This window comes from Mus pahari, chromosome 10 (genome assembly GCF_900095145.1).
Source record: "Mus pahari chromosome 10, PAHARI_EIJ_v1.1, whole genome shotgun sequence".
NCBI classification, from domain to species: Eukaryota; Metazoa; Chordata; class Mammalia; order Rodentia; family Muridae; genus Mus; species Mus pahari.
The window spans coordinates 31,351,932-31,356,605 of record NC_034599.1 but is presented as its reverse complement, the minus strand read 5'-3'; the positions used below and the strand labels follow the sequence as shown (position 1 = coordinate 31,356,605).

At 45.7% G+C, this 4,674-nt stretch overlaps 1 protein-coding gene across 1 annotated transcript in view; it reads left to right on the top strand.

The window, feature by feature from the left end:
• Positions 1–2,750: 2,750 nt before the first annotated feature.
• Ei24 (EI24 autophagy associated transmembrane protein) overlaps positions 2,751–4,674 on the top strand; it is a 19,110-nt gene continuing 17,186 nt past the window's right edge. Inside the window, exon 1 of the mRNA XM_021206815.2 lies at positions 2,751–2,934. The gene's annotated coding sequence lies outside the window, so the exon portion shown is untranslated. The remainder of the gene's footprint in view (positions 2,935–4,674) is intronic.

The window sequence follows — 4,674 nt, the reverse complement described above, 5'->3', positions numbered from 1 at the left end:
AAAAAAAAAAAAGAAAGCAGGCCAAACAAGCCTCGTAAAGCAAGTCAGTAAGCAATGTTCCTTCATGTTTCACTTCCTGCCTCAAGTTTCTGTCCTGAATTTAACTCATTGACAGAATGTGATATAAAAATGTAAGCCAAATACATTCCTCTTCAAGCTGCTTTTGGACATGATGTTGTATTATAGCAATAGCCACCTCACTGATAACATATCTGAGAGATCTGGGCATTTGTTTTGTCATTGACTCTGACATCTGGGCTTCAGGTTCTTTCCATGTAGGAGGCTGAACTAAATGGCTTATAATAAGCATTTGATTCTATAGGTGGCCCTGCCAATAGCAGGTCTAAGCATTGGTGAAGGCAAAGGGAAATAGGAAGAAAAAGAAGTGAAGAGTCATAGCAGAGGTTGGGAGTAGGGAACAAAGTCTTCTAGAAGAGGCAGAATTGTTCAGAGAGTAAGCAAATAGGCCACCCTAAATGATGCCATTTTTCTATAAGGGCAATTGTGAGCTAAGAGCACTTAAAAGTGAAACAAAGCCAGCAAGAAAGGAGTTCTCTTAAAGGTAGGGCCAGAGGGAGACTAGTCAGGTCTCTACCACTGAGCTACACTGCCAGGCCAAGAGGGGCTATTATCCTCTCCTTTCCCCCTCAAAAGCAGGGAATTGCTGCTCTATAACCATAAGGAAAGTAACTTGAATAGGAATTTGAAGGGATGGGAATTTAGTTCAGTGATAAAGTACTTGCCCAGTATACATGTCTACTGGGCTAGATTTTTAAAAAATAGTCAGTAGGTTGGGTGCAAAACAAACCTTATTAAAATGTGTGTGTTTTTTTCCTCTAGCCCCACCCACCACTTCTCTACAACTGCCATTCTTTGCACAATGGAGTTTAAAAACATTTGGGCTGGAAACTGGTGGCACACTCCTTTAATCCCAGCATCAGGAGGCAGAGGCAGGTGGACCTCTAAGTTCAAGGCCAGCCTGGTTGACACAGATAGGTTTATTTTCAACACAGGGTGTTTCCGTTAAGTCCTGGATGTCCTCGAACTTTTTTTTTTTTTTTTTTTTTTTTTTGGTTTTTCAAGACAGGGTTTCTCTGTGTAGCCCTGGCTATCCTGAAACTCACTCTGTAGAGCAGGCTGGCCCGGAACTCAGAAATTCGCCAGTCTCTGCCTCCCAAGTACTGGGATTAAAGGCGTGCACTACCACGCCTGGCTTCGAACTTAATCTTAATCCTCAGCCTTCCCTGTGCTGGAGCTAAGGGAGTGAGTACATCCTACCACACCCAGCTGGGAGGACTCCTAAGCAAGATCTTTTGCGGTGGAAAGACCCTTTTTTAATATGGGCCACACTTCCTGTTGACAGCCCATATAATGAACATGGGTGAAGGAAATTCACTCTTTGCCTGCTTGCTCTTGCTCTCACTGTCAAGTCCATTCCTCCACTGGCATTAGAGTCTACTACTTTGGGATTCCAGCGTGTGCTGAAGACCAGCTTCGATACCCAGCCTTGTGAAGTGAACAACTGCTGAACTCTTGGACCTTCCATTCACAGGTAACCGTTGTTGGTTTAGTTGGACCACAGCCTGTAAGTCATTCTAATAAACCCCATATATATTCATTAAGTTCTGTTCCTCTGGACTAAACTAACTGGGTGGTGGTGCCTGCCTTTATTCCCAACACTTGGAAGGCAGAGGCAGGCAGATCTCTTGAGTTCGAGGCCAGCCTGGTTTACAGAGTGAGTTCCAGGACAGCCAGGGCTATACAGAGAAACTCTGTCTCCAGCCTCCCTCCATCCCCCTCCAAATAAGAAAAGAAAACCCTAATACACATCTCCAATCTTCTTCATTCCCTTCTCAGGGTTTATATGTCAGTCACTACTAACTCACTAGATAACTTGTATGTTTTTATTATACTTGACTCTTTTTTGGTTTAGTTTCTTAGACTCAAAGGAGAAACCTGAAAAAGGTAAAGGTAAAAATGGCTTTTCCTACAGTTTCATGACAAGAAATTATGGAGCTAGGCTAGAACTGAACCAGTGGGGATGGAGGTGGAAACAGCAATCTCGACTTGGCTTTTATCACAGCCATTCCATCATTAGAATCCACACTAAATGCAGCCTAAGTGGTTGATACATTATATTCTGAATCACCCAAACTTCTGATCCTCTTGCCTCCAAATCCCAAGTGTTGAGATTGTACTATCATGCCCTGTGTAATATAATGCTGGGACTTGAAGCCAGGGCTTTGTGCATGTGCATGATAACTGATTACTCTATTGAGTTTTTGTTTGTTTCTTGTTTTTGTATGTTTTTTCTGAATCAAGATGTTGTTACACAGCCCTGCCAATGCTGGTACTTATTATGTAGCCAAGGCTGTACTCGAATTTGGAGCATTTCTTCTCTTCAGATTTCCAAGGGCTGAGATTACAGGTGTGCATCACCATACCTGGTTTATTAGTCTTTAACTATAGAAAGCCTCCAAATTACCAAGGTGACTCCTATTTTATTGTTTTCATCATTTGTTCTTAAAGGATTTCAGAAAGACCAGCAATGATGTGTAAATAGATTAAGGAGGCTAATGAAGGCTCAACAGTGAGAAGTGGTTTGACGAGGAGGCAACAAAGGGCTAGAATCCTGGACCTGGATACCCAGAATGAGCCTGGACTCTGAGGTCCAGCCAACTACAATTCCCAGGCTCCCAGACCACGCCCCTCTAATATGGCCCCGCCCTACCTCGCTAGCCCCGCCCCTACCCAGCGACCGGCAGGCTGCCCGCCCGACTTCCCAGCTGCCCCGTGCGGCCCGGGCATGCCCAGTGTGGGCGCAGCCCCGGCTCTCCGAGCGCCGGGGCGGAGCGGGCAGCCGGGCGCGGAGCAGGCGAACCGAGCCTCGGTGGGCGAGCGCCCGGGCTGGAGCCGCGGCGGTAGGGTGGCGGGGTAGGTGCAGGCCGCGGCGATCAGTGGGCTCGAGCCGCTTGCAAATCGGAGCCTGGGCGGCAGGGCCCATCGAGGGCTGGCAGGCCGGGGCTAGTTCGTAAGGTTCTGGAAGGGGCTGCGGCAAGGACCCCGGCCCCCAAAGGGCCCGGGACGCGAAAGGCGGCAGGGGCAAGCCTGGCGGCGGCGCGCGGGGCTCAGGCTCTCCCCAGGTGCGGCGGGGCTATCTTTAGCTCCGGTGACCCGCAATGAGCGTGGTCTGCACCTTGTACGCGGCAGTGGCTTGGGAGGAAGAAGGGTTCTCACCCCAATTGCCTCGACTCTGAGGGAGAGAAGGGGCCGAGTAACCCAGGTTGCCCAGGAGGCAGCCTGTGGCAGGGTGATGCGTGAGGGTGTTTACCTTTTCCCTACCTGGAGTGGGAAACGTCGGCTTCCTGCCTTCCGGGACTTGGATCTGGTGGCTACGAAGTGAAAGTGCAGGAGACGCTTAATCGTTTCTAAAGACTGTCAAATTCATTGGCCAGCAGTGTTTCAAGGTTTAAGGAAGGTGATGCTTGGGTTAAACAAAAATCTTCGTTGCAAAGCTTAAGCTAAAAAGTCCAGTCTCGGTTAGAACACTGAAGTTCCAAAGTTGGTTGTAATTAGCTTTCACTCACTGTTGACAAACCGTTTATATGTAAAATATTGTGAACCAGATGATGCATCTTGGTTTTCTCTGTTGTAAGAGCCCTTTGTGTCAGTCAGTGTGTGGTCTCAAATTGTGGAAGGTTATTTTTCTGCATGTCTCAGCAATTTGTTAAACAGGGCAATTCATACCAAATGTTCTCTCCCATAGAAAAGCTGTTAGGCCCACGGTATAATAATGGACTTTCCTTCAAAGGCTATATTTGGTCAGTAGGTACTTTGTTAGTTCGTACATGAAGAAGCCGGGTATTAGTCTGCCAAGGAGTCAAATAACATAGTGGTTCTGGGATATGGCAGATTTTGAAGCTCCCTGTCTGGACTCTTGGAGAAAAGTAGAGTAATGAATTTCCTCACCTCAAATCGGGTGTGTTCTTTAACAGGATTACATTTATCCAGAATTTTTTCAGCTTTGTTTATTCTGTCGTACTCTATCCTGTGAAGAATTTTAATATGCAACCCTTTATTTGTAGATGAGCAAGTTGTTGCTTAAGAGGGTGCATCTGTGATATACCTTAGTGTCTTGCCTGCCCGTCATTGGACATTTACTAGTCTCCTGGTCATGGACTGCTTGTATCACAACGTAGAGCACTGGCTTTCTCTGTCCACATGATTGAAGCTCTTGGTTTTCTTTTTCTGTTTTTTGTTTTGTTTTGTTTTTTTAGTGGGAGTACTAACAGATGTTTCCTAACCTTAGGAACTTCTCAAGGTGAGCACATCTGGGTAGGATTTGACGTAAGGAGCAGATGCAGGCAGCCTTCTGACTGTACTCCCTGTTTGTCCAGTTCTGAGTGGCATCAGTCCAGTTGGGTCAGTGTGGTGCTACTTGATGAAGTGGCCAAAGGTCAAGGAAAGTATCCTTGATGTTTTGAAGTTTGAGTTGTATACAAGCTGACTGTGAAATAATTATTGTATTTTATTATCTCTCAAATTAAAGATTCTAAGCTTTATTTAGTGGGGCCTTTTAACTTTGGAATCCTAAATTCTCATATTTTTTGCAAGTAGATTTTCCATTCACCTTTAAAGAAATTAAATAATTAAATTAGGTTTTTTTTTTTTTTT